This window comes from Phoxinus phoxinus, assembly GCF_949152265.1.
Source record: "Phoxinus phoxinus genome assembly, chromosome: 17".
Lineage (NCBI taxonomy): Eukaryota > Metazoa > Chordata > Actinopteri > Cypriniformes > Leuciscidae > Phoxinus > Phoxinus phoxinus.
In genome coordinates, this window is record NC_136892.1 from 9181495 (window position 1) to 9194365 (window position 12871).

Sequence of the window (12871 nt, forward strand, 5' to 3'; positions counted from 1 at the left end):
ACTTTCTGTGGTCATTAAAAATCCCAGGATGTTTTTCGAAAGAGTAGGGGTGTAACCCCGGCATCCTGGCCAAATTTGCCCTGTGGCCTCTGTCCATCATGGCCTCCTAATCATCCTCCTATATACTAATTGGCTTCATCACTGTCTCCTCTCCACCAGTAAGCTGGTGTGTGGTGGGCGTTCTGGCGCAATATGGCTGCCGTCGCATCATCCTGTGGTTGAGGAGATTCCCCCCTTCTATGTAAAGCGCTTTGGGTGTCCAGAAAAGCGCTATATAAATGTAATGAATTATTATTATTATTATTATTTGTCAAAATGTTTTTCCAAGGCGAGACAGAGACCTTTAAAAAAATGCTCTTTAGACACAGACCAATTTCGAATAATACAACCAGGTGTCCTACACATTTCAAAATTCCAGACATTTCTGTAGGTTTTTCAGACCATATTAGAGATCTGAGTTCAAATGTCTAGATGTTTATTATGTACATGAATGGTTTTAAAATCTTGCAAAATCAATTTCCATCAAAGTGTCTATGGGAAGTAGGGTTGCACAATATTCACAAAATGTGATATTGGAATATTGATCGTGAATATTGTGATACCGATATTAATTTAGATATTCTTAAACATATGAAAAAACACAAAAGTTGATTGGCCCTGTTTCTGATATTTTTTCGCCTCCGATCTTTTTTTCGTTGTCTCCCAGAACCACACTCATCTTCTTTTTTTGTTATTTCTTTTCTTTTGCTCCTCTAACTCTCTTCTCTCTCTCCCTCTTTACTCACACAGTCGAAGAAGTATGCACACACATCATGTGGTGTTCTACAGGGTATGTTCGTGCATTTGACAGGGCAACTGGCCAATGAAACATGATCATTACATAGTGTTTTCAAGCGGGCTCTAAATTGAACACAACTACAGTCGACAGATGCAACTCTCCACAAAATAAGTCAATATATTGTGCAACATGAATGGGAAGACACCGAAACACCCAGAAACAATGTCCTAAATATGTGCAAACACAGGCATGGTTGAAGTAATGATGTAATGATAACAGTAGCAGTTCATGGAATTTGATGAGAGGTTCTAATCCAATAATCGTTTTAAAATATATATACAGTGGTGGCCAAAATTATTAGAACGGTTAGATGTTTTTTATGTTTTAAAAGAAGAATTCCAGTCTCCAAGGCTTCATTTATTTGATCCAAAATACAGCAAAAACAGTAATATTGTGAAATATTTTTACAATTTAAAATAACTTTTCTATATGAATATATATTTTAAAATGTAATTTATTTCTGTGATCAATGCTGAATTTTCAGCATCATTACTCCAGTCTTCAGTGTCACATGATCCTTCAGAAATCATTCTAATATGATGATTTGATGCTCATTTGGCAAACGCTTTTATCGAAAGCGACTACAGTGCACTTACAGGGACAATCCCCCTGGAGTAAAGTGCCTTGCTCACAGACACACTGTGTCATTTATTATTATTATCAATGTTGAAAACAGTTGTGTAATTTATTTTTTTTCAGAATTATAATAATAATAAATGTTTCCGGGACTCTGAATTTGTTTACAGTTTCACATTACACAAAGTAAGAGTATGGTTTTGGCCTACAACTTATTTTCAATACTCTTCATATACTGTATCTCTTTTTATGCTTACCTTTTTCAAGAGAACCTGGGGATGCTGCTGAAGGTCCTTCTGGGGAGTGGGGTCTTTCCCCCAGGTTCTGGGATTGCTGCTGTGGTTGTACTGAGGGTGCTAAAAGGGATGCTGACTGTCCAATTGGGGACTTTCGGTGGTTCAATAAGGGCTGCTGGGGGTCCCGTTGGAGCTGTTGGGTGATTAAGCAGGGCCACTGCCTCCTGGTGATCAGGTGTGACCATTGGTGGTCCTGTTGGGGGTTCAACTGGGTCTGAAGGTTCATTTAGTTGTTCTGCAGCGCCTTGTGGGGTCCAGCCTACATTGTAGAAGTACAGAATTATTTAGAAAACATTGATCGACCTTTTTCACAATTTTACGTCACTTTATAGAACAAACATCTAATCGATTAATCAAGAAAAAAACGACAGTAAAAATAATCGTTAGTTCCAGCCGTAGTAGCAAAAAGAGATGTGTATAGACCTAAGAAGTGCTGTTCTAACTACTTCTACCAAGCAGCAGTATTGATTTAATAGGTGAATGTTCTCAAGACATGTGATGGATGTTAGAGATAGTCTGGTGGTTGACCAATTGTGCCATTTTTTCTACTGGAATTTGCATGGCTAATTACCTTGTCTTTCAATTCAATAGAATAGAATAGAATAGAATAGAATAGAATGAAGCATTTATATAGCGCTTTCATATGTACTACTGTAAACCCAAAGCGCTTTACAATGACTACGTTTACAAGCTGTTAAAATTCGGGTTATGGTCGGATTAAGGTCACTATTCGGGTTTCTGAAACATTCGGGATAACCCGTTTACATGCGTGAGTAGAGAGAGTTACTCCTGTATACATGGAATGTGTAATCAGTCGCCAATATCCCGATGTAAACGGCGACGCACGGTTAGCGTCTGGACGTACGGACAACATTAAGACGCAATATGCGTCATTTCCGATTCTTCTTCCTGTATCCAAAGACAACAACAGCAGCAGCAGGCGGATAATGAATAGTTATCGGACCCGCTTGTACCGTTTTGTTTCTTCGCCTTGAAGTATGCCTTTTTCAGCGTCTTCCAGCGGTACTTGATTTGGTCTGGCGTCCGTACAAACCCTGCTTCGCGTAACTTTTCGGTCACCTTCTTGTAAATCTCACTATCTCGGTACTTTCTGCCGTCAATAAAAGACATTATATTCTTGGTTTTCACCACACTAATAAAGAAATTGGTCTCCTCCTCGCTCCAAAAGTGTGGTGCTGTGCTGCGTCTCGCCATGTTAACCTCGACTTGTTTACTTCCGCTATACTGCACGCGGGGTTTTTTTATGCGCCGTCTCTACTCAAAAGACCAAGATTCCTTGCGAACAGAACATGCGCAGAAAACACATTTTGATGGGGATATGCCGAAACGCGTTTACAAGACCAAATATTCGGGTTAGAAAAGGGGTACCCCAGGTATAATATCCCGGTTTTTAAAAACCGGGATATGAGCATATCCGGGTTTTTGCCGGTGTTTACATGGCCGTGCGCGACAGGGTTATTGCTAATATTCCGGTTTTGAACGGGTTATTGGCTGCATGTAAACGTAGTCAATGATGTCGGGGTCTCTCCTCAACCACCACCAGTGTGAGCATCCACTTGGATGATGCGACGGCAACCATAGTACAACGGCGCCAGTGCGCTCACCACACACCAGCTAAAGTGGAGAGGAGAGAGAGTGATAGAGCCAATTCAATGGATGGGGATTATTAGGAGGCCATGATTGGTAAGGGCCAATGGGTGGAGTGTGGCCAGGACACTGGGGTTACACCGCTACTCTTTACCAGAGGTGCCATGGGATTTTTAATGACCACAGAACCTCGGTTTAACGTCTCATCTGAAGGACGGTGCTCATTGACAGTATAGTGTCCCCGTCACTATACTGGGGTGTTAGGACCCACACAGACCACAGGGTGAGCGCCCCCTGCTGGCCTCACTAACACCTCTTCCAGCAGCAACCTGCTTTTCCCAGGAGTCTCCCATCCAGGTACTGACTAGGCTCAGCCCTGCTTAACTTCAGTGGGCATCCAGTCTTGGGTGATATGGCTATATAGTTCGTTCATCAATGTCTTAGTTTGTTATAAACAAACAAATAATAAAATATAGGCTATCGTGAAGTTACTCTGCTAGGACCAGTGTTACCACCTAAAAAGTGTACAGCCCTGATCTGCAACATCTATAATGTGCATGGATCACTAAGTTTAGGACCAAGCGCTGTTTTAGTGAAAAAAGGCAGCATATCTGCACACGTTTGTAAAATAAATTTCATCTCTATAAACGCCAAAGTGTGTGGTTCTGCGTCTATATCTGGTATATTCTATTTTATTTAAGATTAAAATTAAAACCAAGCTTAAACGTGAGCAGCTAAATAGCTAGCTGCTTAACTTTTAACCTCTCCCAATTAGTTTAGTTTTAGTTGTAAGCGAAAACCATCAATGATAATCTGAATGATCTATTAGTCAAGAAAAGGCAACCACAGCCTTACCTGTGACAGCATCAAATAAAGGACATTTTTTAAAATTAATAACAGAATATTCTTACCTTGAATAACAATATCATACAGGCCCTTAATTCTTTCGAGACATGTATGTGCTGTCTCCTTCAACTGGCAGCGGGGTGCCAAAACCTCAGACACCCAATCATTCGGCTTTTTTCCAGGCTTGGACAAAAGTAAAACCCCCCTTAATCCCAGGGCCTGCAATTTTTCGAGCTGAAAATACAAGGACACACATATAAAATAACATATATTATTTTTAAATATATATAGCAACATTTGGAAAATAACCTGAATAAAAACAATAAAACCAATCGCACACCAACAACACAGCTTCGTCCTCGATTTGAGAGGTGGTTCGATTTTTTTCTGCATATGCACCCAGCTCTCCCTCTTCTGATCAAATTGTTTGTTTGTTTTTAGCCTCAGCTTATGTGGCTGTTCTTCCTTGCATGTGTTGCAAGTTTTGCAGGCCACATTAAGATTTGTATGGCAGACCATACAATTTCGCCTTGTTGACCATTGGCCTGGCATTTCTATCATAGATAGAGTAAGCGGGAGAGAGTGATAGAGACAAAAAGATTTTGAGAAGTACTTCTTTCACACAAACAAAACGGGACGAATTTTAAATAATAAAAAGCAATACTCAAAATATAGAGAGAGTATAGGAGTGGCTCTTTAAAGAGCCGTTGGTTTTCTTATAAAGATATGAAGATATACAGGGAAGGATGGTGGGTAAAAACAGGAGCTGTTGGACAAAGGAAAACAAAAACATAGTTCATTCTCTTGCAGCAAGGCTTCCTGGATTTGTCATATTATACATATATAATATGTACTGTACTGTAACTGTAACAAAATAATCAAAGATAATAAAGAACTGTGATTATTTTATTGTACAGTGTATATTCAGCATGTAAACTGCACGAATGAACAGAAGCAGTGTGTCGTGATATATGAGGTGAATGCATCATTTATATGCTAAATCTGAATACATTTTCATGACCACTAAATTTTTTTGTAATTTGTGCTCTCGATGCACCTGTAATTAGTCGTGTGTATGGTTCCCGTAGTAAAACCAGTGTTCATTTTTTAAAGGGCTGCCACTGTTGTACCCCAATAGGTAAAACTTTTGCACATTTTTTTCTGACAGATTTATTAACATCAATTACAGAACATAACCCTATGTATTTGAACTTTAAAGATCAATAAAAAATAAATGTAATGGCACAAACTAGAATAATTAGAGTAAATGTTACATGTGCGCTATTTTTCAAAAGTTTTGGGGTCGGTAAGATGGTTAATGTTGAAAGAAGTCTAAAATTCTTACCAAAGCTGCATTTATTTGATCAAAAATACAGTAAATCTTTGTAAAAACGAATTATTATTTTTTTGAAATATTATTGCAATTTGAATATGTTAAAATGTAATTTATTCCTGTGATCAAAGCTGAAATTTCAGCATCATAATTATTAGAACAGCATTTAAATGAAATATAGGCCTATATTTTTTTTTGTAACAATTTAAAGGCATTTACTGTTACGTTTAATCAATTTAATGCATCATTTCTGAATAAAATGTATTTGTTCTAAATAAATAAAATTAACATTACTGGTTTAAAAAAACACTTTAGGATCGACATGTTTTTATGTGAGGATCGATCCTTTTAGAATAGATACAACATCAGAATCGATATTTTTGTGTGATTAATTAATTAGCCAATTAATATCAATTTCCATTAACGTTATTGACCACAGTAACGTTAACAGCACCATTGATTAAAAGCTCCACACTCCACACACACACAAATATAATGTTAGGCTACAGCAACGTTAGGATTTCTTAAATTACAGCACCATAATAAAAATATGCCTTTGACTGACCTGAACGACGCGGGAATTTTGGAGAATGCACTATATCGCTTTCTCTTTGGTCCGTGGAGAGTGGTTGACATTAAGGAAATGATCGCCCCCTACTGATACTCAACCTTCATTCATGCGTGTCATGTTCACTCCCTAGAGGAGGTAAAGCGTGACCCTGACACGCATCCGCTAGTGGTCCAGCGTGTGTATTACACGATTTAGCGTGATACCGGGTTGCTGTCTCATAAACAGTGTTGATTGCGCAGAAAGGCATGGACATATCGACAAACACAATCGTTGATACTATGTTACACCAGAGGATATAAGAACAATCAAAAAGAGCCTCAATGCCCTCGTTTTTCCCGATGTAAAAGATTGTGTCAGTGTGGATTTACTCGCCACATCACAGATAAAGGAGCCATTATCTGATGAACAACCCTTGATAATTGTAGTACAGACACCCTGGCAAAAACAACTACTTACTAGGAACTAGGGATGTAACGATATTGACGATATCGCGCTATCACGGTGGTCAACGTGTCTTGATATCGTCGTGGTTGGGTTACAATATTAAAAGGACAGGTGTCTGTCAAAAAGCAAGAGGAATAAACACAGTCCCGCGGAACAAATCATTGTTAACCCCTGCAGCTTTTAAATCAGATGTCTGGAAACATTTTGCTTTCGCTGTGTCAAAAAAACGCAAAAGGAGAGAAGGTGGTGGACAGACAATGGACTATGTGTGCAAGCACTGCCACAGTAAACTGCGATACAACACGGGAAGCACAAGCAACATGCGAAGTCATCTGACGACCCATCATCCCGAAAAGTTTGCAGATTCTTTCACAAAGAAAGTCCTGTCCGGTCAAAAAACCCTGAAGGAGGCATTTTCAACAACTATGCCACACAACAGCGCAAGGGCTCAAGAAATCACGAGGTACATCGCGGAATACATAGCGTGTGATTAACGTCCCTTTTCTACAGTAGATGGCAAAGGATTTAAAAGGTTTGTGGCCAAGCTTGAGCCAAAGTATCAAATGCCGTCGTGGGCTTATTTTAGCAAACTGTGTTCCCTGCTCTTTACCGTGAGACAAAAGAACGTTTCATGTTGAACCTTAGGCCCCGTTTACACGATGGGAAAACGCAGATATTTCTCTGCGTTTTGGCCTGTCATTTACACGGAAACGCCGTTTTTATCCCAGAAAACGATCATTTCTAAAAACTCCGGCCAAAGTGGAGATTTATGAAAACGCCGGTTATATGTTGTCGTGTCAACTGGGAGAAACGGGGTTTTAGGTTCTCTCTTGTTGATTCTGAGGATTCTGATTGGCTTGCATGGCTTTATCCTTCTCCCTACACTGCCGCCCATAGGTTTAGCATAGTTATAAAGGCGCTCGACGGCGTATTTATGCGGGTTGTGTGCACGATGTTATTATTGAAAACGGAGGGGGAGAAATATTCGTTTCTCTAAATACCCGGCTATGTGTAAATGTGGCCTTAAACAGTCTGAGTGCATTGCCATTACCACTGATGGGTGGACTTCCAGAGCGACTCACAGTTACATCACTATTACGGCACGTTTTGACGAGTGAATAGGAAATGAGTTACGTTTTACAAACTAGATTTAGCGAATCACACACTGGCGTAAACATAGCCGAAGTCCTTAAATCTGCAGTCAAAGAGTGGGGGCTGGACAAGATTGGAACAAGGTTCGCTGTTGTTACTGACAACGCAAGCAACATGCGAGTAGCAGTAAAGGAAGCCGAACTGTCCCCTCACATTCGGTGCTTTACGCACACAGTAAACCTGGCCTCCCAAGCAGGTTTAAAGGTCAACGCAGTGAGCCGCCTCCTCGGTAGAGTCAGACGTGTAGCAAGTTTTTTTCACCGCAGTTCTACAGCCACAGCCGTGCTGACCACCAAACAAAAACTACTCAATCTCCCTGTACATAAACTCATTATTGATGTAGTGACAAGATGGAATAGCTCTCTGGACATGGTGGAGCGCTACCTTGAACAACAACAAGCTGTTGCTTCAGCCCTACTGAGTGATGAACTGAGACACAAGTCACGTGAAATTGACACTTTGGACACATCTGACATTGCAAATGCAGAGGATCTTGTGAAGATTCTTTTACCAATAAACAAGGCCACAACTGTTCTCTGTGATGACTCGCAACCAACACTATCTCTCATTTCTCCACTATAACAAATGATTAAAGACAGCATGGCCACAGATAATCACGACTCAAATGCCATTGCTCAGAAGGCAGCCATTCTGACGGATCTTACTGACAGATACCAAGGAGAGGATGAAAAGTTCATGCAGGAGAGCAGTGCTTTGGATCCACACTTTTGGACCTAGGCAGTGCAGAGAGAGAGGACGTCTTTGAAAGAATAAAGTTCAAAGCATCACAGATGCAACAACAGGTAAAAAATGTTAACGCTGTGCCATAGAGAAAATTGAGAGAAATACAATAAAATGTAACAAAATGCTAATATAATGTCTTTTTATCATTTATGAACCAGGACCAAGATGTGCTGCCCAGGAGCCCACATCCAGCAGATCTGGGGTGCGTTTCCCGAAAGCATCGTTAGCCAACTATGGTTGCAAGTTCCGTCGTTATCAGCATAGTTCAACGATTTGGTGTTTCCCGAAACCATCGTTCCAACGAACGTTCGCAAACAGCATCGTAAACTTGTGTGGTTGGAACGACAGCTCTCGAGCTGTGGTTAGAAGCATAGTTTCTAGTTTACATGAGATGTAGACTGAATAAATCCTTATCTTTAGCAATATAAGCAAGCTGACATTCAGTACAACCCGTGTTATTTATTTAGAATACAAATGTAATTTACGTCTTTTAGTTTGTCAAGAGATTTAAAGCACCGTTTTTGAAGACTGCGCATGTGCGAACGTGCTATATATGTAAGAACGAGCCAAATATTGAGTCTGGTAATAAAGCAAAATAACTGAGAAAAATTAGAAATGGTCTTCAGATGCCATGTCTGTAACTTATATGACAAAATCTAGCGTTAATTCGATCTCAAACAGATTAATTAAAATAAGTTATTAGTCCACCACGTGCGAGACGTCATAAACCAACGTGGTTGAACGATACTTTGTGACATGCGGTTTCGGGAAACAGTCGTGACTAGCTAGTTGATTTTTCCAACGATGCATCGTACTATAGTAGTTCAGCAGTGAGCTATATAGTTGTACGGGAAACGCACCCCTGGACGACAGCAGCGCAAGCTTTGTGCCTCCTCTGAAGAAGCATGCCCTTGAGGACCTCATTGGCTCTTCTTTTAGCAGTAATCAAGTCACAGGTGGAATTCAGGCAGAAATTGACTCTTACTGCAAAGAAGCATTAGTTTCTCTGTCTGCTTGCCCTCTTAAAGGAGAACTCTGGTCAATTTTAACATTGAGCTCAATTTTTTGTAAATTTGGAGTGCTGTCAATACAGAGAACAACAACAAAAATCGGTGTTGCCTACACCGTCTTATCCTCTTTTTAAAATGTGCACCCTATTGACTTGAATGGGGTCTAATTTTAAACCTGCTTTTATTTCTCTTATCATCCTTGATGTGTCATACAAGTGCCCAGCCATGTTGAGTGATTCCTTCAGAGTGAACACGGTGAATCTGACTGCAGTAGATGTGAAAGATATTAATAAAAATGATGTTAATTCAACAAGCGCACAGACCTGTATTTACTTCCTGTTTTCGGTCGAAGCCCACAGTAGTCGATTGTCGAGTTCACGCGCGTGATCATAGGTAACTAAGCAACAGTGGAGACTCAGACTGTCAGCCGAAGACGGTGCTGTGTGGTGTTTTGAGAATATCAGCTCTGATGGATAGTTCTTCCGAATCAGATGTTCAACACACGGAGGAGTTTTTTGAGTTTGATGATCGTGGTTATCTGTTCAAACCCGAATATACGGACGAAGAGTTATTGGCACAAGATGTCGAGAGAACGGTACAAACAGAGGAGCAGGCAGAGGATGCTGCTTCAAGGGCACGGTGTGCGGGGACATGGTGGTGCTCCTGTGGATAATGTATCGCAATGACCACCGAGGAAGAAAGCCTGTGCTGTAAGGAATGGGATCTCATATAGCCTGGTCTGGATGGGTCCTCAGATAACGGACATTGTTTCGCCCATACAGAGAGGTTTCCCCATCTGATCTACAAGGATGTTCTTGAAGCTTTTTTTTTTGTCCCGAAAGTAAATTGGAAGAAGCAATCTAAACTGGACGGACCTGATGGCCAGCTGTCTAATGAGTGAGTACAACAGGCTTTCCTGAGTCTGTCCTAGCTTTGGTAAACATTTATATCTATAATACAATTTCTTTATTTTATGTATTTAAAAATGTTTATATATTATAATTATTTTTATTACATTTTTAGTGCTGTTATGGTTTACAATATATATATATGTGTGTGTGTGTGTGTATATGTATATATATATATATGTGTGTGTGTGTGTGTGTGTGTGTGTATATATATTAGGGGTGCCACGGTACAGATAGCCCACGGTACGGTCCGTACCTCGGTTTTTGGGCCACGGTCTCGGTTCGGTTTTGGTACATGTTTTGTGCAGAAAGAGACTGCTATTTCATCCCAAAACTATTTTATTTTTCTTATGAGCATAAGCAGAATTTCACAGTAGGAAGAACATCAATGTGTATGGAATAAATTAACACTCTAGTCTGTACTGAACAACACTAAGTAATACAACCTCTTCAACTATCACTTATGAAATACAAAATGTAAACAAACACACTTTAGAATATTCAAGTGGATCCCAATACAAACCTTGATAACTGGTATATGAAGTGATCAATGTGAAAGTGCACTTTTACCTTTAACAAACATAAATTAGCTTGTGCTTTAAAAAAAAAAAAAAAGCAGAGCAAAATAATATAATAAAAAAATACTGCATTCAGGATACAAAGTGCAATGTTATTTACTCATCCACTATTGAGAGATTCTTGTGCAAAAAGATGAGTCTATCAACACTGTCTGGTGCAAGGCGAGACCGGTTGGCACTAACGATGTCCCCAGCAGTGGAGAAAATTCTCTCACTAGGAACTGAAGTCCCTGGGACACAGAGGAGACGTTTTGCCGCTTTTGCTACATGAGGGAACTTGCACTCATTGGTCTTCCACCACATGAAAGGAAGGGTTGCGTTTTTTTGGGCTTATTAAAAAAAATATGGTTGCTTGTTAGGAAAATCTGACAAGCAACTTCGTTTTCTTTACATCTATGGTCACGTTGCCGTTTTCACAATCTCCAATACATTGATTGAGAGAAATTAGGTCAAGAAAATATGATCATATAACACCAATTTTATCATCTCTACATTGGTTACCTATTAAGTTCCGTATCAATTACAAAGTATTGCTACTGACCTATAAAGCCCTAAATGGTTTAGCTCCTGTGTATTTAAGGGATCTTCTATCGCCATACAATCCATTGCGCTCTTTAAGATCGCTAAATTCGAGGCTTCTGGTCGTACCTAGGATAACTAAGTCCACTAAAGGAGGGAGGGCGTATTCACATCTAGCTCCTAAACTCTGGAATAGCCTTCCTGATATTGTCCGAGGCTCAGACTCGCTCTCCCAGTTTAAAACTAGATTAAAGACGCATCTCTTTAGCCAAGCATTCACATAATGCATCTCATACCTTTTATACTACAGTTAAATCAGATCAAATGCATTCATATTATGAACAGCAGCTACGCTAATTATTTCCCATCTGCCTTTTTTGTTGTTATCTCGGGACGCCTGTCCCGAGATAACTCAAATAGAGTTCGTCAGCTCCAGTTATGTATCCAGCCCCTCATGGAGACTTCAGATGCCCCAAAGAGACGACTCGACGCCTGTGACGAGACGACCCAACGCCGGCGATATGTTATGCCCTAGATTTATGATTAACTAACTGTATTGTTACAGCTTACGCTGTAAGCTATGATAGACGTAAATAAATACACACATTTCAATTTCTACAAACAATGCCTCCAACGAAGTGGTCCAAGTATGGCAAAAAGTACAACAAAGACTGGGAAAAGGATAAACAACTTAAAGACTGGATACTTCAAGTGGTTGGTGATCAGAGTAAAGCGATGTGCAGGTACTGTAAAACGGAGATTCGTGCTCACCATGGAGACCTCCTACAACATGTAAGCACAGAAAAACACAAGCGGAATGCCAAACCATTTTTTTTATCCTTTTTTTCCTAATCTGTTTATCCTTTTGTAATAAAGGAGTTGTTTCAGTTTAATATGTTGCAGGCTCATTTATTGGTAATAAATAATAAATGATAATGCTGAAACTAAATAATCTAATAATATTGGGTGTGTTTTGGGCTTGTTTTTGAAGTTCCAGTTGCTTATTTGTCTTGCGAGAGTTGGCAACTGTGGCGGGCTTTCGTCTGCCTAGGCAAACGCACGCACCTGATGGCGTGTAAAGCAAAAACTAAAAGGATCAGCGCGAACTCAATGGCAAAACCGAAGTCCCGCGGGACGCGAGGGTAGATTGTCCCGTTCAGGGCTGACCGAACGGTCCGGTATTTTACCGTGTACCGTTGCATCCCTAATATATATTGTTTTATGGTGTCTCCAATATCCTTTACACCTTTTACCTACTTATCCTTTATTCTCAGGTAGGTAAGGAAAGTCGAGTCTGGACAATACTATAAGCATTCAAAATACTTACAATTAGTTCAGCAGACTTCCCTGTGGTCAGTTCTTGCTTAAGGTCCTTAAATAATTATTCAGACAATAACTTGCCAATAATATAATATAAGTTTTATTAAAGTTAACAAACGTTATATCAA

The 12871-nt window shown here is 39.9% G+C and overlaps 2 long non-coding RNA genes across 2 annotated transcripts in view; one reads left to right on the forward strand and one right to left on the reverse strand.

Annotated features, from left to right (window-relative positions):
• Positions 1-1812: 1812 nt before the first annotated feature.
• LOC306984873 lies at positions 1813-4574 on the reverse strand. The gene is made up of 3 exons (XR_013794677.1): positions 4505-4574; positions 4230-4398; positions 1813-1969 (listed from the first exon to the last, which is right to left on the reverse strand). It is a non-coding gene; the product is annotated as an uncharacterized lncRNA (long non-coding RNA).
• Positions 4575-9819: 5245 nt separating this feature from the next.
• LOC306984158 overlaps positions 9820-12871 on the forward strand; it is a 3907-nt gene continuing 855 nt past the window's right edge. The window contains exon 1 of the long non-coding RNA XR_013794498.1: positions 9820-10315. This is a non-coding gene — a long non-coding RNA (uncharacterized lncRNA). The remainder of the gene's footprint in view (positions 10316-12871) is intronic.